We start from the raw sequence: 20,681 nt of genomic DNA, 5'->3' as shown, positions 1-20,681 counted from the left end.
TGGGGATAGTTAGGTGGCCATGGTGGTATGAGGGGACCAGGGTGAAGGGGCCAGGTTGGGCCAGGATACCGTAGTCGAGGGCAGGGGTGACATTTGAATCATTGTTGCATCATCATCCAAACACCAAGCTATGCTTTCTACGAATTGAGCCTCCACAACACTAGCTGTGCTCCCAGGAATATCTACCAATTGAACTATGTGGTAACAAACCTACTACAGCATGGGCCGAATCCCAGCTCGAGATACACACGCAGCCAGGCAACTCCAACCTCCCTGTAAAATCATACATCCTGCAGATGTCAATGAGAGAAGGGCGTAAAATGTGAGTCACCCTCCCAGCACATTTCTCCACTCCGGTTAGGCTTGGGCATGAGCCCTATGTCAGTGCTCAGTGGTGGAAAACAACTGAAGCTAGCCGTTTGTCAAGCCAACATGGGATGAGAGGGTGTGTCATTTAGCCTTAACGTGGCTAGGCTAGTGAAGGCTGAACATTAGGAGTCCTAGAGCAGGGGTGTTGAATGTCAATACACTCTGCTACCTGCTCCCTAGGCAATTATCACCTGGATTGGATGTGGCTTCAAACTCTCACTCATTCCCAAGCTCTCCCTTCTCCTCTCTTGTGGCTTGGCCCAAAGCTATCTCTACGAACTAGCATGTGCTTACTTTGCCAAGCCCTCCCATCTAGGTTTTTTGGATAAAGGGGTAGACGGTTAACACTTTACTTGATTTTGGCATTCTGAACCAAATCTCACGTGCGCAGGCAAGCTAGATATATATTGTTTCTTCAACTTCATATTCATTATCTCCAGTACCACAACAACATTAACATATGAGACCCACCATCTCTTTTCAGTCTTATGTTCTACAATTTGAAATTGTGTTTTTTACATTGGATAAATGGCGTATCATACACTGCAGTTGGAGGAAACATGGGGAAGTAATGCTGCTTTAAAAGTTGATAAACTTATGATCCAAGAAAAAGGCATTCAAACATTTAGATTTTCACACTTGCTCTACATTAATCCTTGGGAATCATACTGTATATTTAGAAAAGGAATCATTTCACCAAATTGCCAAAATGGATTCTCTGAACATTATCTCACCAAGTTCCCCCATTAGCCAAACCATCTACAGTATTAAATAACCTATTGTTGCATAAAGATAACCTTTCACATTGAACAGCTACAGTGCTGTTCTTTGTTTACGCACATTTAGCCTCGTTTACACCCTCTAAAGCCTTAGACCCACCCATCTCTTAAACAAATGCAAATGTAGTCATGTGGGTCATGTGGCTCTATGGGGGGTGCCACAGGGTTCAATTCTTGGGCCTACTCTTTTCTCTGTGTATATCAATGATGTCGCTCTTGCTGCTGGTGACTCTCAGATCCACCTCTACGCAGACGACACCATTTTGTATACATCTGGCCCTTCATTGGACACTGTGTTAACAAACCTCCAAACGAGCTTCAATGCCATACAACACTCCTTCAGTAGCCTCCAACTGCTAGTAAAACTAAATGCATGCTCTTCAATCGAACGCTGCTGGCACCCGCCCACCCGACTAGAATCAATACTCTCGACGGGTCTGACCTAGAGTATGTGGACAACTACAAATACCTAGGTGTCTGGTTAGACTGTAAACTCTCCTTCCAGACTCACATTAAGCATCTCCAATCCAAACTTAAATCTAGAATCGGCTTCCTATTTTGCAACAAAGCCTCCTTCACTCATGCTGCCAAACATGCCCTCGTAAAACTGACTATCCTACCGGTCCTTGACTTCGGCGATGTCATTTACAAAATAGCCTCCAACACTCTTCTCAGCAAATTGGATGTAGTCTATCACAGTGCCATCCGTTTTGTCATCAAAGCCCCATATACTACCGACCATTGTGACCTGTACGCTCTTGTTGGCTGGCCCTCACTACATGTTCGTCAGCCAAACCCACTGGCTCCAGGCCATCTATAAATCACTGCTAGGCAAATCCCCGCCTTAGCTCATTGGTCACCATAGCAACACCCACCCGTAGTATGTGCTCCAGCAGGTATATCTCACTGGTCATCCCCAAAGCCAACACCTCCTTTGGCCGCCATTCCTTCCAGTTCTCTGCTGCCAATGACTGGAACGAACTGCAAAAATCTCTGAAGCTGGAGACTCTTATCTCCCTCACTAACTTTAAGCATCAGTTGTCAGAGCACCTTACCAATCACTGCACCTGTACACAGCCCATCTGTAATTAGCCCACCCAACTACCTCATCCCCATATTGTTATTTATTTTGCTAATTTGCACCCCAGTATCTCTATTTGCACATCATCTCTTGCACATCTATCATTCCAGTGTTAATACTAATTGTAATTATTTTGCACTATGGCCTATTTATTGCCTTACCTCCATAACTAGATACATTTGCACACACTGTATATATATTTTCTGTTGTATTTTTGACTTTATGTTTTGTTTTACCCCATATGTAACTCTGTGTTGTTGTTGTTTTTATCGCACTGCTTTGCTTTATCTTGGCCAGGTCGCAGTTGTAAATGAGAACTTGTTCTCAACTGGCTTACCTGGCTAAATAAAGGTGAAAAAATAAAATACAAATTATAAAAAAATGTGCTAAAGCAGTGAGTTAGTGTTTAAAACACAAAGAAAATATTTCAACAATAAAATACTTTATTAACTTCAAGTGCTAAAGGTAGTAGCCTACAATTAGGAAAAACTTAAACACATAAAGGCTTAGGTAAAAACAACATCTAGATCTAGGACTATATCATAAGATCCTTTGAGTAACTTTGGTTCAGGTCATGTTATGATATGAACAAAGAAATCTAGCCTGAGAGCATATTTCTGTCCTGCCCTTTGGAGCAGGACATGTAATGTCCATGGCCTTTTCATTGCAAAAGTCCTGATCTTCTCAATATATGTTTTCCGGGTTGTGTCCAGTCAGGGGGATGCTTTCACATCTCTGGGAGGAAGGACGTCAACATTGCACAGCAGCTTAAACCTGGTTCCATCTGAGTGAACGTTCCTTGGCCACAACAACACCAGGCTCCAGACCATTCAAGCTGTAAAGGAGGAAAGCAGACAAGACATTCAAACCCTGCATACCAGCAATAACATTAATTGACCCCCAAGTCCAAGTAATAAGCTCAAAGTACAAAGACAAATTACCTAAAGTGTTGCTTGTTCACCCTCAATCATTGTACTGGTGGCGGAGAGCAGTATGTGAAAACTGCGTGTTTCTATATTGATTTTAATTAATTATGAGTAGGCATGACCTAATTCCCTACTAATTTCCTACTAATTGGTTTATGATGTAATTGAAAACCCTTATCTTCCTCTATCTTTTTACTGCAAAACATAGAAACGCATCATTTTTACATATGTTGATGTTAGGGGTGGTGCTGGAGATGATGAATATGAAGTAGAACATTTTAGAGATGTCCCTATAATGCTAACAATCTGTTATGAGAGATGTTTATGAATTATGATGCAGTTATTATGCAATCAATGTAAGTGGTGAAAGCAGCTCGTCTTTGCAGTTCTTTCACATCAGTGCAGATGAAGGAAAGGAGGTGAGGAGAGAACAGGACTTAAGACTATTGAGATTCACACCCAAGTGGACAGAAATCGTGCGCCTGTGGTTCACCTGCCCCTGAATGTGTGTGTGTGCTTGTGAGTGCTAGTTTAGCACACCGTATGTCATTTAACCGACAGTATGTAATTTAACTGACAGTATGTAGTTTAGCCAACAGTATGTGGTTTAGCCGACAGTATGTGGTTTAGCCGACAGTATGTAGTTTAGCTGACAGTATGTAATTTAACGACAGTATGTAGTTTGCCGACAGTATGTAGTTTAGCCGACAGTATGTAGTTTAGCCAACAGTATGTAGTTTAGCTGACAGTATGTAGTTTAGCCGACAGTATGTAGTTTAGCTGACAGTATGTAGTTTAGCCAACAGTATGTAGTTTAGCTGACAGTATGTAGTTTAGCCGACAGTATGTAGTTTAGCCGACAGTATGTAGTTTAGCCAACAGTATGTAGTTTAGCCGACAGTATGTAGTTTAGCCAACAGTATGTAGTTTAGCCGACAGTATGTAGTTTAGCTGACAGTATGTAGTTTAGCCAACAGTATGTAGTTTAGCTGACAGTATGTAGTTTAGCCGACAGTATGTAGTTTAGCCAACAGTATGTAGTTTAGCTGACAGCATGTAGTTTAGCCAACAGTATGTAGTTTAGCCGACAGCATGTAGTTTAGCTGACAGCATGTAGTTTAGCCAACAGTATGTAGTTTAGCCGACAGCATGTAGTTTAGCTGACAGTATGTAGTTTAGCCGACAGTATGTAGTTTAGCTGACAGTATGTAGTTTAGCCGACAGCATGTAGTTTAGCTGACAGCATGTAGTTTAGCCGACAGTATGTAGTTTAGCCGACAGTATGTAGTTTAGCCGACAGCATGTAGTTTAGCCGACAGTATGTAGTTTAGCCGACAGCATGTAGTTTAGCCGACAGCATGTAGTTTAGCCGACAGTATGTAGTTTAGCCGACAGTATGTAGTTTAGCCGACAGTATGTAGTTTAGCCGACAGAATGTAATTTAACTGACAGCATGTAGTTTAGCCCGACAGTATGTAGTTTAGCCCGACAGTATGTAGTTTAGCCGACAGAATGTAATTTAACCGACAGTATGTAGTTTAGCCGACAGAATGTAGTTTAGCTGACAGTATGTAGTTTAGCCGACAGAATGTAGTTTAGCTGACAGTATGTAATTTAGCCGACAGTATGTAATTTAACTGACAGTATGTAATTTAACTGACAGTATGTAATTTAACCGACAGTATGTAGTTTAGCCTACAGAATGTAGTTTAGCCTACAGAATGTAGTTTAGCCTACAGTATGTAATTTAGCCTACAGAATGTAATTTAGCTGACAGTATGTAATTTAGCTGACAGTATGTAATTTAGCCGACAGTATGTAGTTTAGCCGACAGAATGTAGTTTAGCCGACAGCATGTAGTTTAGCCGACAGTATGTAGTTTAGCCGACAGCATGTAGTTTAGCCGACAGCATGTAGTTTAGCCAACAGTATGTAGTTTAGCCGACAGCATGTAGTTTAGCCAACAGTATGTAATTTAGCCGACAGTATGTAGTTTAGCCGACAGCATGTAGTTTAGCCGACAGTATGTAGTTTTTATTTTTTATTTTTTTTATTTCACCTTTATTTAACCAGGTAAGCCAGTTGAGAACAGGTTCTCATTTACAACTGCGACCTGGCCAAGATAAAGCAAAGTAGTGCAATAAAAACAACACAGAGTTACATATGGGGTAAAAAAAAAAACATAAAGTCAGAAATACAACAGAAAATATATATACAGTGTGTGCAAATGTAGCAAGTTATGGAGGTAAGGCAATAAATAGGCTATAGTGCAGAATAATTACAATAGTATTAACACTGGAATGCTAGATGTGCAAGAGATTATGTGCAAATAGAGATACTGGGGTGCAAAAGAGCTAATTAAATAACAATATAGGGATGAGGTAGTTGGGCGGGCTAATTTCAGATGGGCTGTGTACAGGTGCAGTGATCGGTAAGGTGCTCTGACAACTGATGCTTAAAGTTAGTGAGGGGAGATAAGAGTCTCCAGCTTCAGAGATTTTTGCAATTCGTTCCAGTCATTGGCAGCAGAGAACTGGAAGGAATGGCGGCCAAAGGAGGTGTTGGCTTTGGGAATGACCAGTGAGATATACCTGCTGGAGCGCAGACTGCGGGTGGGTGCTGCTATGGTGACCAATGAGCTAAGATAAGGCGGGGATTTGCCTAGCAGTGATTTATAGATGGCCTGGAGCCAGTGGGTTTGACGACGAACATGTAGTGAGGACCAGCCAACAAGAGCGTGCAGGTCACAGTGGTGGGTAGTGTATGGGGCTTTGGAGACAAAACGGATGGCACTGTGATAGACTACATCCAATTTGCTGAGTAGAGTGTTGAAGGCTATTTTGTAAATGACATCGCCGAAGTCAAGGACCGGTAGGATAGTCAGTTTTACGAGGGCATGTTTGGCAGCATGAGTGAAGGAGGCTTTGTTGCGAAATAGGAAGCCGATTCTAGATTTAACTTTGGATTGGAGATTCTTTATGTGAGTCTGGAAGTTGAGTTTACAGTCTAACCAGACACCTAGATATTTGTAGTTTAGCCGACAGTATATGGTTTAGCTGACAGTATGTGATTTAACCGACAGTATGTAATTTAACCGACAGTATGTAGTTTAACCGACAGTATGTAGTTTAGCCTACAGCATGTAGTTTAGCCGACAGTATGTAGTTTAGCCAACAGTATGTAATTTAACTGACAGCATGTAGTTTAGCCAACAGTATGTAATTTAACCGACAGTATGTTGTTTAGCCGACAGTATGTAGTTTAGGCGACAGCATGTAGTTTAGCCCGACAGCATGTAGTTTAGCCAACAGTATGTAGTTTAGCGACAGCATGTAGTTTAGCTGACAGCATGTAGTTTAGCCGACAGTATGTTGTTTAGCCCGACAGCATGTAGTTTAGCCGACAGCATGTAGTTTAGCTGACAGCATGTAGTTTAGCCAACAGTATGTAGTTTAGCCAACAGTATGTAGTTTAGCTGACAGCATGTAGTTTAGCCAACAGTATGTAGTTTAGCTGACAGCATGTAGTTTCAGCCGACAGTATGTAGTTTAGCTGACAGTATGTAGTTTAGCCAACAGTATGTAGTTTCAGCCGACAGCATGTAGTTTAGCCGACAGCATGTAGTTTAGCTGACAGCATGTAGTTTAGCCAACAGTATGTAGTTTCAGCCGACAGCATGTAGTTTAGCCGACAGCATGTAGTTTAGCCGACAGTATGTAGTTTAGCCGACAGCATGTAGTTTAGCCGACAGCATGTAGTTTCAGCCGACAGCATGTAGTTTCAGCCGACAGCATGTAGTTTAGCCGACAGCGTGTAGTTTCAGCCGACAGTATGTAGTTTAGCCGACAGCATGTAGTTTAGCCGACAGCATGTAGTTTAGCCGACAGCATGTAGTTTAGCCGACAGCATGTAGTTTAGCCAACAGCATGTAGTTTAGCCGACAGCATGTAGTTTAGCTGACAGCATGTAGTTTAGCCGACAGTATGTAGTTTAGCCGACAGCATGTAGTTTAGCCGACAGTATGTAGTTTAGCCGACAGCATGTAGTTTCAGCCGAAGCATGTAGTTTAGCCGACAGCATGTAGTTTAGCTGACAGCATGTAGTTTAGCCGACAGTATGTGTTTAGCCGACAGCATGTAGTTTAGCTGACAGCATGTAGTTTAGCCGACAGCATGTAGTTTAGCCGACAGCATGTAGTTTAGCCGACAGCATGTAGTTTAGCTGACAGCATGTAGTTTAGCTGACAGCATGTCTATCCACACTTCTCAAGGAATGTGTAAAACAGGGGTATTCAACCAGGGGTCTGCAGGGGATCTGCGGGAAAAAATAAGAAAAATACGTGATCTTATTGTATTATTTCAATGTTTTTATGAATATCGCTAACAACAACAGAATAAATACATTTTTTATTACATACCGACAGGAGAAAATAGGAGAATATCTTATTTCTAATGATGTCAACTTTATTTGTCAACTCTTAATATTGAGCAAATTACAGTCATTGGAGCCAATTACATTCACTGGACGTATATGACATAGGCTTAGAAAAAGCACACCCGCTAATAGGCTACCAGTCAATAGGCTACCTGGGGGTGTTGTCTCTGGGCCTCTCCTCTGTGTCATACAGCCGTGACAATGCGTCTGCCTTCACGTTCTTCGTACCCGGTATGTATGACAGTGTAAAATTGAATCGGGTGAAGAATAGGGCCCACCTGGCCTGGCGAGGATTCAGCCTCCTCGCTGCCCGGATGTACTCCAGGTTACGGTGGGAGCTGCGACCTTGCCAAAGCCCCGGATAAACCTCCGATAGTAGTTGGCGAAGCCAAGGAAGCGCTGCCCCTCCTTAACTGTGGTTGGAGTCGGCCAATTACGCACGGCTGAAATGCGATCTCCATCCATCTCCACACCTGAAGCGGTATCCGAGGAAGGAGACGGACTGCTGGAAAAACATACACTTCTCTGCCTTGGCATAAAGGTCATTTTCCAACAGTCGGGCCAGCACTTTGCGAACCAGGGACACATGCTCGGCGCGCGTTGTGGAATACAACCAGAATGTAGACGATGTAGACCACTACACAGCGACCAAGCATGTACCGAAACACCTCGTTCACAAAGGACTGGAAGACGGATGGAGCATTCATCAAACCGTAGGGGCATCACCAGGTATTCATAATGCCCCGTGGTTGTGCTGAATGATGTCTTCCACTCATCCCCCTCTCGGAAACGCACCAGGCAATACGCACTCCTGAGATCTAATTTGGTGAAGAAGCACGCCCCATGACGGAATGAGGGGGAGAGGATAACTAAATCTGATCGTCTCCTTAGTGGTCGATAATCAATGTACGGGCGCAGACCGCCGTCTTTCTTCTTCACAAAGAAGAAACTCGAGGAGGCGGGTGAAGCGGAGGGACGTATATACCCCTGGCGCAGGGACTCGGTGACGTATGTTTCCATAGCCGCCATTTCAGCATGCGACAGTGGGTACAAATGACTCCTGGGAGGTACAGCGTCTACCCGGAGGTTTATTGCGCAATCCCCCGCCCGATGAGGTGGTAACTGGGTAGCCTGCGTTTTTGAAAACGTGTGCGCCAATTCGAGGATTTCGGGGGGAATGCGCACGGTGGAAGTACTGTCAAGACTTTCCACCATGGTTGCACCAACGGAAACACCTAGACACCTACCCTGACACTCTCGCGACCACCCTGTGAGAACCCTCTGCGGCCATGAGAAGGTGGGGTTGTGGAGTGCTAACCAAGGGATACCTTTTATTTTTATTTTTTATTTCACCTTTATTTAACCAGGTAAGCCAGTTGAGAACAAGTTCTCATTTACAACTGCGACCTGGCCAAGATAAAGCATAGTAGTGCGATAAAAACAACAACACAGAGTTACATATGGGGTAAAAAAAACATAAAGTCAATAAAATACAACAGAAAATATATATACAGTGTGTGCAAATGTAGCAAGTTATGGAGGTAAGGCAATAAATAGGCTATAGTGCAAAATAATTACAATTAGTATTAACACTGGAATGCTAGATGTGCAAGAGATTATGTGCAAATAGAGATACTGGGGTGCAAAAGAGCAAAATAAATAACAATATAGGGATGAGGTAGTTGGGTGGGCTAATTTCAGATGGGCTGTGTACAGGTGCAGTGATCGGTAAGGTGCTCTGACAACTGATGCTTAAAGTTAGTGAGGGAGATAAGAGTGTCCAGCTTCAGAGATTTTTGCAATTCGTTCCAGTCATTGGCAGCAGAGAACTGGAAGGAATGGCGGCCAAAGGAGGTGTTGGCTTTGGGAATGACCAGTGAGATATACCTGCTGGAGCGCAGACTACAGGTGGGTGCTGCTATGGTGACCAATGAGCTAAGATAAGGCAGGGATTTGCCTAGTTGTGATTTAAAGATGGCCTGGAGCCAGTGGGTTTGACGACGAACATGTAGTGAGGACCAGCCAACAAGAGCGTACAGGTCACAGTGGTGGGTAGTGTATGGGGCTTTGGAGACAAAACGGATGGCATTGTGATAGACTACATCCAATTTGCTGAGTAGAGTGTTGGAGGCTATTTTGTAAATGACATCGCCGAAGTCAAGGATCGGTAGGATAGTCAGTTTTACGAGGGCATGTTTGGCAGCATGAGTGAAGGAGGCTTTGTTGCGAAATAGGAAGCCGATTCTAGATTTAACTTTGGATTGGAGATTCTTAATGTGAGTCTGGAAGGAGAGTTTACAGTCTAACCAGACACCTAGGTATTTGTAGTTGTCCACATACTCTAGGTCAGACCCGTCGAGAGTGGTGATTCTAGTCGGGTGGGCGGGTGCCAGCAGCGTTCGATTGAAGAGCATGCATTTCGTTTTACTAGTGTTTAAGAGCAGTTGGAGGCTACTGAAGGAGTGTTGTATGGCATTGAAGCTCGTTTGGAGGTTTGTTAACACAGTGTCCAATGAAGGGCCAGATGTATACAAAATGGTGTCGTCTGCGTAGAGGTGGATCTGAGAGTCACCAGCAGCAGGAGCGACATCATTGATATACACGGAGAAAAGAGTCGGCCCAAGAATTGAACCCTGTGGCACCCCCATAGAGACTGCCATAGGTCCAGACAACAGGCCCTCCGATTTGACACACTGAACTCTATCTGAGAAGTAGTTGGTGAACCAGGCGAGGCAGTCATTTGAGAAACCAAGGCTATTTAGTCTGCCAATAAGAATGCGGTGGTTGACAGAGTCGAAAGCCTTGGCCAGGTCGATGAAGACGGCTGCACAGTACTGTCTATTATCGATGACCAGCTCGGAAACCGGATTGCATAGCGGAGAAGGTACGGTGGGATTCGAAATGGTCGGTGATCTGTTTGTTAACTTGGCTTTCAAATACTTTCGAAAGGCAGGGCAGGATGGATATAGGTCTGTAACAGTTTGGATCTAGAGTGTCACCCCCTTTGAAGAGGGGGATGACCGCGGCAGCTTTCCAATCTCTGGGGATCTCAGACGTTACGAAAGAGAGGTTGAACAGGCTAGTAATAGGGGTTGCGACAATTTCGGCGGCTAGTTTTAGAAAGAAAGGGTCCAGATTGTCTAGCCCAGCTGATTTGTAGGGGTCCAGATTTTGCAGCTCTTTCAGAACATACCTAATACCACAGGGAAAGCAGAGGACTCAATAATTTAAAAAAAGTGATCTGCTCACAATGAGTCTTCTGGGTAATCATGGTGACTGGTGCAGGAACTTCCTGAACAAACCCGGACCCTAATGGTCGACTATCAAGTGCTCTGATGGGGAGTGGAATGGATAGACGGCGTGAGAATGCCCTGTCCATAAAGTTCCCAGCTGCGCCTGAATCGACTAGCGCCTTACACTGGGGTGATCAGGAAAGTAGATGGGTAGGGTACAATGCGCAGCAGAGGGCTCTGAATGAGTGTGGGTGTTGGATACCTGGGGTGATGCGAGAGTGCCCTGCCTGCCGCCTCCAGACCCAAAAGATCGTTGACGACAACGTGTGGTGTACTGTCCCTTCGTGCCACCAGAGTGGCACTGTCGCTGTCGTCCTCCACTCTCTCGGACGGCGGCTACCACCCAGCTCCATCAGCTCGGGAACCGAGTCGGCCAGGGTGGGAACGGGCTGACCCCTTCCAGGACGTCCTCTGGCTGCCAGCAGGTTGTCCAAATGGATGGCCATGTACGCCAGTTGCGTGAAGGACAACATGGTGTCCCGGCAGGCCAGCTCCCGTCGGACGTCCTCCCGCAGATGGCAACGGAAATGGTCGATCAGGACCCGCTCGTTCCACCCGGACCCCGCTGCAAGAGTCCGAAACTCCAACGCGAAGTCCTGCGCGGTCCTCGTCCCCTGCCTCAGGTGGATCAGCCGTTCGCCCGCCTCTCGACCCTCGGGCGGGTGATCGAAGACCGACCGAAAGAGGCGAGCGAACTCCCCGTAGTTCTCCAACGCAGCTCCTCCTTTGTTCCAAACCACGTCGTCCCACTCCAGGGCTTTCCCCGAGAGGCAGGAAACGAGGACGGACACCTTCTCCCACTCCGATGGGGCCGGCCTGATGCTGGAAAAGTAGAGCTCCAGTTGGAGGAGGAATCCTTGGCAGAGCGCCGCCGTCCCGTCGAACTCCCATGGTCGGGATATCTGGATCCCTACGGGTGCTGGGGTGTGGGTGGATGGATTTGGTTGGCCAGCTGGTCTCGACAGATCGGGTCCTTTCCTCTCCAGGCGTTGGACGAACTGAAGAACCCGATCCATTGCTTCCCCCAAGCTGGCCAGCATCGTGGAATGCTCCTGGACCCATGCCACGACTCCAGGCATGCGCTCCTCTCCCGCTGACTCCATAGCGGGTGGGTGATTCTGTGATGAGTGTGATTAGAAGGAGAGTTTATTCCGTCAGTACACAGTTGCGCTCGATAGCGACCACAAAATACAGGCACAGGGGAACAATCTACCCCGGCAATACAAGGTACGGGTAGCTCCAACAAAATACAGGCACAGGGGAAATATCTACCCCGGCAATACAAGGTACGAGTAGCTCCACCGAGCTACACTCAATTCACATAAAACAATCACCCACAAGGACAAGGGGGCAGAGGGAACACTTATACACAGACTAATGAGGGGATATGAACCAGGTGTGTGTAATTGACAAGACAAGACAAATGGAATGATGATATATGGAGCGGCAGTGGCTAGTAAGCCAGTGACGACGAACGCCGAAACCTGCCCGAACAAGGAGGGGAGGCAGCCTCTGCGGAAGTCGTGACACTACCAGTCAATAGGCTACCAGTCTACCAGTGCGGCAGGTGCTGCTGGCTGCTGGTAAGCTTTCTTGACTTGGACATACATTTTTGCCAACACATGGCTAACCTTTGTTAAACCAGCTAAACAGCTGCTCTTAGCGAAAATGTGTTTGTAGTTACTTTTCTAGCTAATATGTTATGTTAAAGTTTACAATTCCTCTTCCATTTAAAATGTGGGAGGTCAAAATAATGAAAAACGATCTACCAAATTATTCATTTTAAAATGTTGATTACTTGTGACATTATCATTTACCTGATGATAAGACAACACGTGTAAACATTTTTTTTTGCTAATGTATGATAGGGGTCCCTGGGTTGCCGGTTTGCCTGGTAGGGTTGAAGACCCCTGGTCTAAAATATGTCGTTTTTTTTGTGTGTGCTTGTGTGTGCGCTTGTGTGTGTGTGTGTGTGGTCTGTGTACATATACATGTTACTGCCTGTGTCTTCTCTTCATACATTCATCTGTATGTGTTGCAGAGTCTTGGCCTGGCCCACTTTGTGTGGATCACCCCTCTGCAGTGTATCCTGTGTGTGGGGTTGATCTGGGAGCTGATCGAGGTGAATGGTTTCTGTGCCCTGGCTGCCCTCACCCTGCTGGGCATCATACAGGCCTGCCTCTCCCAGAAGATGGGGCCTCACAGGTGGGTACTGGACCGTACAGGAGTTCACACACACACACGCACACACACGTACACGTACACACACACTGTGCTCTCTAGATGGGTCTGTACAAGACAGGTAGCCCTGATCTCCACCAGTGATCTCATCTTACCCACAGAGAACAGAACGGCATGGCCTGTGCCCCTGAGAAATGTCAACAAAGTGGGAAACCGTGCCTATTCAGACATGCACAACTTTCACTGTTCCATACAAAACTCTTTGATCCAGAAATAAATCTTGTTAATTAACATCCAAACCCGTTAGGTCTTCATGTTTATGTTCTCAGCCATCTCTCTGAAGTTGAAAAGTCTCATTAATTGTATCAATATGGTGTGTGTGTGTCTTATTCTCTGTGTGTGTGTGTGTGTGTGTACATGTGTCTTATTCTGTGTGTGTGTGTGTGAGTGTGTGTGCGTACATGTGTCTTATTCTGTGTGTGTGTGTGTGTGTGTGTGTGTGTGTGCGTACGTGTGTCTTGTTCTGTGTGTGTGTGTGTGTGTGTGCGTGCGTGCGTACATGTGTCTTATTCTGTGTGTGTGTTTGTGTGTGTGTGTGCGTACGTACGGGTGTCTTATTATGTGTGTGTGTGTGTGTGGATCCTATTATCAGGCAGAAAAGAGCAGGGATGATCAGCAGGCGTCTGGCTCTGACCTCAGAGATTGTAGAGAACATCCACTTAGTGAAGGCCTATGGCTGGGAGGAGGTGATGGAGGACATCATCAAGAACATCAGACAGTAAGACACACCAAACACTCCATAACCTAACTATAACCTAATACTGTACATCAACAGAGACAAGTGATCTAACAAGCAATGTTCAGGGCAACGATCCCAGAGCTATAGGGAAAGTGGTCATGCTTTGACTCTATTGTATAACTCTAATACTCTAACGTGAAAAGTCATGTTAGCAACACGAACCCATCGACCCGAGATCTTCTGGGAACTAAAAACAGTTAGTTGGGATAGATGATCTGTGACTCTCATTAACGAGATTCCCATCAAGATAATTTCACTTCACTTCCATTAAATATGACTCAAAGCTCAAAGGAAGGATTAATTGTGGTCTATGATCATGACACATGACTTTCACAAACAAAGCCAATCAGAGCAACAATCCTGCATTGTGTAGTCCAGCCAATGAACGGAGAGATCTATCCTTGACGTGTGATGTTTTTTGTTATACAATCCTTGAGTAAATTGCCAATGATCAATGTTTAATCCCTGTCTGATTTTGGAGAATTTTGGGCTAAATCCATAATTTGATTTCCCTTTGGCTGTTTGTCCACCTATTTATGCCATCAAGTACATGACAGGATGTCTTGTAACCTTGTCTAGGCAGATTGTGACATAAAATATGGTCGCCCCCCCCACCTCTCCTCTCTCCCCCCTCCCAGGGATGAGATGACGTTGACGAGGAAGATTGGTTCTCTGCGTTACTTCTACAGTGCCTCCTACTTCTTCTCTGCCATCCTGGTCATTGTGTCAGCCATCGTGCCCCATGCCCTCAGCAAGGTACTTTTCCCCACTGGTCTATATATATATTTATATCAAATCTGATTGACTTGTGATGTTTTTGATGTTGTGAGTATTTGTTTTGTATTTGTATTGTTGACAAAGTATGACAAATTAATTTCCTCTTGTGGATTAATAAAGGACCTGTTCTTATCTGTTTTACTACGAAACATAGAAACACACAATTTTCACATACATATGTAGCCACTGGTATTGTGCTGGATATAATGAATATGAGGTAAAAGATCTGTGAAATACTCCCATTGGGGATTAATAAAGTACAATCTGAATGGGGTCTATCCAGGGCATCATCCTGAGAAGTATCTTTACCACCGCCTCCTACTGCATGGTGCTCCGTATGACCCTCACCAGACAGCTGCCTGGCTCTATACAGATGTGGTACGACACCCTGGCGCTGGTCACAAAGATAGAGGTGAGGCGGTTATGCGTACTTGGGCATGGGAGGAAAAGACGGATGGGGGGGACGGGAGAGGGGAGAGGGATGGGGGGAGGACAGGGGGAGAAAAGAGGGGTGGGGGGAGAGGTCAGGGAGCAGAAAAAGGGATGGGGGAGGATGGGGAGGGGATGGGGATGGGGAGGACAGGGGGAGGGGAGAGGGGTGGAGGGAGGACAGGGGGAGGAGAGAGGAGTGGGGAGGTTGGGGGAGGGGGATGGGGGAGAGAGGGGTGGAGAGGAGAGAGGGGGTGGGGGAGGGATGGGGGAGGGGTGGGGGGAGGACAGGGGGAGGGGAGAGGGGTGGAGGAGGACAGGGTGAGGAGAGAGGAGTGGGGAGGTTGGGAGGGATGGGGGAGAGAGGGGGTGGAGAGGAGAGAGGGGTGGGGGAGGAAAGGGGGAGGGGAGAGGGGTGGGGGAGGACAGGGGGAGGGGAGAGGGTGGGGGGTTGGGGGAGGGGAGGGGGATGGGAGAGAGGGGTGAGAGGAGAGGGTGGGGGAGGGATGGGAGGGGGATGGGGATGGGGGAGGACAGGGGAGGGGGAGAGGGGTGGAGGGAGGACAGGGGGAGGAGAGAGGAGTGGGGAGGTTGGGGGGAGGGATGGGGGAGAGAGGGGTGGAGAGGAGAGAGGGGTGGGGGAGGAAAGGGGGAGGGAGAGGGGTGGGGGGAGGACAGGGGGAGGGGAGAGGGGTGGAGGGAGGACAGGGGGAGGAGAGAGGAGTGGGAGGTTGGGGGGAGGGGGAGGGATGGGGGAGAGAGGGGTGGAGAGGAGAGAGGGGTGGGGGAGGAAAGGGGGAGGGAGAGGGGTGGGGGGAGGACAGGGGGAGGAGAGAGGACAGCGTCAGAGGAGAGGGGGTGAGGAGAGGAAAGGGGGGAGTGAGAGGGGTAGGGGGGGGGAGTGAGAGGGATACGGGAGGAAAGGGGGAGAGGAGAGGGGTTAGGGAGGACAGGGGGAGGGAGAGGGGTGGGGGGAGGACAGGGGGAGGGGGAGTAAGAGGGGCACGGGGAGGAAAGGGGAGAGGGGTGGGGGGAGGAAAGGGGGAGGGAGAGGGGTGGGGGGAGGAAAGGGGGAGGGGAGAGGGGTGGGGGGAGGACAGGGGGAGGGGGAGTAAGAGGGGTACGGGGAGGAAAGGGAGAGGGGGTGGGGGAGGAAAGGGGAGGGGAGAGGGGTGGGGGGAGGACAGGGGAGGGGGAGTAAGAGGGGCACGGGAGGAAAGGGGGAGGGGAGAGGGGTGGGGGAGGAAAGGGGGGGGAGAGGGGTGGGGGGAGGACAGGGGGAGGGAGAGGGGGTGGGGGAGGACAGGGGGAGGGGAGAGGGGTGGGGGGAGGACAGGGGAGGGAGAGGGGTGGGGGGAGGACAGGGGGAGGGAGAGGGGTACGGGGGAGAGAAGGGGGAGGGGGAGTAAGAGGGGTTAGGGGAGGAAAGGGGGAGGAGAGGGGTGGGGGAGGAAAGGGGGAGGAGAGGGGTGGGGGGAGGACAGGGGGAGGGAGAGGGGTGGGGGAGGACAGGGGAGGGGAGAGTGCGGGGAGAGAAGGGGGAGGGGGAGTAAGAGGGGTTAGGGGAGGACAGGGGAGTGAGAGGGGTGCGGGGAGGAAAGGGGGAGGGGAGAGGGGTGGGGGGAGGACAGGGGGAGGGGAGAGGGGTGGGGGGAGGACAGGGGGAGGAGAGGGGGTGGGGGGAGAGGGGAGGGGGAGAGGGGTGGAGGGGGAGGGGAGAGGGATGGGGAGAGAGGGAGGAGAGGGGTGGGGGGAGGACAGGGGGAGGGGAGAGGGGTGGGGGGAGGACAGGGGAGGAGAGGGGTGTGGGGGAGGACAGGGGGAGGAGAGGGGTGTGGGGAGGACAGGGGAGTGAAGAGGGGTGGGGGGAGGACAGGGGGAGTGAGAGGGGTGTGGGGAGGACAGGGGGAGTGAGAGGGGTGTGGGGAGGACAGGGGGAGTGAAGAGGGGTGGGGGGAGGAAAGGGAGAGGGAGAGAGGGGTAGGGGGAGGAAAGGGAGAGGGGAGAGGGGTGGGGGGAGGACAGGGGGAGGGAGAGGGGTGGGGGAGGACAGGGGGAGGGCAGGGGGAGGGGAGAGGGGGTGGGGGGAGGACAGGGGAGTGAAGAGGGGTGGGGGGAGAGGGGGAGGGAGAGGGGTAGGGGGGAGGACAGGGGGGAGAAGAGGGGTGGGGGGAGGACAGGGGGGAGTGAAGAGGGGTAGGGGGGGAGGACAGGGGAGTGAAGAGGGGTGGGGGAGGAAAGGGGGAGGGAGAGGGGTGGGGGGAGGACAGGGGGAGGGGAGAGGGGTGGGGGGAGGACAGGGGGAGGGAGAGGGGTGGGGGGAGGACAGGGGGAGGGAGAGGGGGTACGGGGGAGAGAAGGGGGAGGGGGAGTAAGAGGGGTTAGGGGAGGACAGGGGGGAGTGAGAGGGGTACGGGGAGGAAGGGGGAGGGGAGTAGAGGGGTTAGGGGAGGACAGGGGAGGGGAGAGGGGGGAGGAAGGGGGAGGGGGAGTAAGAGGGGTTAGGGGAGGACAGGGGAGTGAGAGGGGTACGGGGGAGAGAAGGGGGAGGGGGAGTAGAGGGGTTAGGGGAGGACAGGGGGAGTGAGAGGGTGACGGGGAGGAAAGGGGGAGGGAGAGGGGGTGGGGGAGGACAGGGGGAGGGGAGAGGGGTGGGGGGAGGACAGGGGGAGGGAGAGGGGTGGAGGGAGGACAGGGGGAGGAGAGGGGTGGGGGGGAGGACAGGGGGAGGGAGAGGGGGTGGGGGGAGAGGGGGAGGGGAGAGGGATGGGGGAGAAGGGGGAGGGGAGAGGGGTGGGGGGGGAGAGGGGTGGGGGGAGGACAGGGGGAGTGAGAGGGGTGTGGGGAGGACAGGGGGAGTGAGAGGGGTGTGGGGAGGACAGGGGAGTGAAGAGGGGGTGGGGGAGGACAGGGGGAGTGAGAGGGGTGTGGGGGAGGACAGGGGAGTGAGAGGGGTGTGGGGAGGACAGGGGAGTGAAGAGGGGTGGGGGGAGGAAAGGGAGAGGGGGAGAGGGGTAGGGGGAGGAAAGGGAGAGGGGAGAGGGGTGGGGGGGAGGACAGGGGGAGGGGAGAGGGTGGGGGAGGACAGGGGGAGGGCAGGGGGAGGGGAGAGGGGTAGGGGGAGGACAGGGGGAGTGAAGAGGGGTGGGGGGGGAGGACAGGGGAGTGAGAGGGGGTGTGGGGAGGACAGGGGGAGTGAGAGGGGGTGGGGGGAGGAAAGGGAGAGGGGGTAGGGGGAGGGCAGGGGGAGAGGGGTGGGGGGAGGACAGGGGGAGGGAGAGGGGTAGGGGGAGAGAAGGGGGAGGGGAGAGGGTCACGGGGAGGAAAGGGGAGAGGGGGTAGGGGGAGGGAGAGGGGTGGGGGGAGGACAGGGGGAGTGAGAGGGTGCAGGGGGAGAGAAGGGGGAGGGGGAGTAAGAGGGGTACGGGGAGGAAAGGGGGAGGGGAGAGGGGTGGGGGGAGGACAGGGGGGGGGAGAGGGGTGGGGGGAGGACAGGGGGAGGGGAGAGGGGTGGTGGGAGGACAGGGGAGGGGAGAGGGGGTGGTGGGAGCAGAGGGATGGGGGGAGGACAGGGGAGGGGAGAGGGGTGGTGGGAGCAGAGGGATGGGGGGGGAGGACAGGGGAGGGGAGGGGGGTGGGGGGACAGGGGGAGGGGAGAGGGGTGGGGGGGAGGACAGGGGGGAGGGAGAGGGGGTGGTGGGAGGACAGGGGAGGGAGAGGGGTGGTGGGAGCAGAGGGATGGGGGAGGACAGGGGGAGGGGAGAGGGGTGGGGGGAGGACAGGGGGAGGGAGAGGGGGTGGGGGAGGACAGGGGGAGGGAGAGGGGTGGGGGGAGGACAGGGGGAGGGAGAGGGGGTGGTGGGAGCAGAGGGATGGGGGGGAGGACAGGGGAGGGGAGAGGGGTGGTGGGAGCAGAGGGATGGGGGGAGGACAGGGGAGGGGAGAGGGGGTGGGGGGAGGACAGGGGGAGGGGAGAGGGTGGGGGAGCAGAGGGGTGGGGGGAGGACAGGGGAGAGGGGAGAGGGGTGGGGGGAGGACAGGGGAGGGAGAGGGGTGGGGGGAGGACAGGGGGAGGGAGAGGGGTAGGGGGGAGGAAGGGGGAGGGGAGAGGGGTGGGGGGAGGACAGGGGGAGGGGAGAGGGGGGGGGGAGGGGAGAGGGGTGGGGGGGAGGACAGGGGGAGGGAGAGGGGGTGGGGGGGAGGGAGAGGGGTAGGGGGAGGACAGGGGGAGGGGAGAGGGGTGGGGGGAGGACAGGGGGAGGGGAGAGGGGTGGGGGGAGGACAGGGGGAGTGAAGAGGGGTGGATGGGGTTTTGAATGTTCCATCCAGATGCAGTACAGTATGCTGGAACTTTGGGTCATCGTTGAAGTAGGCATTTAACTTGGTTAGAGTCTGGTAGAGGGCTGTAATAGTTGGGAGTGGGCCGTGGAAAATGAAAAGAAGATGTTGGATGGAGTTGGCTTGGAGAAGCACAGTCATTGATACTGTATATAATGTAAAATGTATAGACTTGAGGAGAGGAAGTGGAGGGGAAAGGAGTGCTTGTTAACAGAAGTTGATGATAACTCTGGTTTTGTCATTGTCAGTGTTCCCGAAGGTTATGTCAGTGTCCCCAAAGGTTATGTCAGTGTCCCTGAAGGTTATGTCAGTGTCCCTGAAGGTTATGTCAGTGTCCCTGAAGGTTATGTCAGTGTCACCGAAGGTTATGTCAGTGTCCCCGAAGGTTATGTCAGTGTCCCGAAGGTTATGTCAGTGTCCCTGATGGTTATGTCAGTGTCCCTGATGGTTATGTCAGTGTCCCCGAAGGTTATGTCAGTGTCCCCGAAGGTTATGTCAGTGTCCTCGAAGGTTATGTCAGTGTCCTTGAAGGTTATGTCAGTCTCCCCGAAGGTTATGTCAGTGTCCCTGAAGGTTATGTCAGTTCTGGTGTGTTTTTGTCAGTATCTTAAGAAGACTCATAAGAATTGGCAAACAAACACACACACACACACACACACACACACACACCCACACACACACACACACACACACACACACACACATACACAACACTACACATACACACATGTAACACAAATGCATGTTCAGACATGCTGATTATGTCCCCTATATTCATTTAGCAGCAGCGTTTTAAAAATAAAAATAATATCATTTTTGGGATGTTAGAGTGTTTTCAGTGTAAACTTAAACGACTAAAACCAGATATAAAGTATTTAGAGATAATGGAGCTATATATTTTTGAATAAGATTTTTGAAAAACAATCACCAAAATAAAAACTAGACAGTCAAGGAGAATCTAAAATTCCAAAAATGTCATGGCATGGGGCCCTCATTGATTTTGGTATTATGTTTGAGTCACTCATGTAGCATAAAACACGGCATAAGCCAAGGCAAAATGTGTAGAATTGCAGGAAATTAGCTTTAAAACAGCAACATTTTGTCTCTGTTGCCAGGAGGAGGTCCTTTAAAAATGTTGGTCGGAGACAGCGCAATTGGCCACGCCCACTACCACACTAACTTTGCCACCACAAAAATCCTAGGGGAAACACTGCAGACGCGCACACACGCACACACACACAGGCAACCCCACACGCACGCGCAGGCATTCAATCA

At 50.4% G+C, this 20,681-nt stretch overlaps 1 pseudogene; it reads left to right on the top strand.

Annotated features, from left to right (window-relative positions):
* Nucleotides 1-20,681, top strand: part of LOC121564672 — a 63,238-nt pseudogene that overhangs the window by 6,291 nt on the left and 36,266 nt on the right.

This window comes from Coregonus clupeaformis, unplaced genomic scaffold, assembly GCF_020615455.1.
Source record: "Coregonus clupeaformis isolate EN_2021a unplaced genomic scaffold, ASM2061545v1 scaf1727, whole genome shotgun sequence".
NCBI lineage: Eukaryota > Metazoa > Chordata > Actinopteri > Salmoniformes > Salmonidae > Coregonus > Coregonus clupeaformis.
Note: the sequence above shows the minus strand (reverse complement) of the source record. Positions and strands in the feature narration are given on the sequence as shown.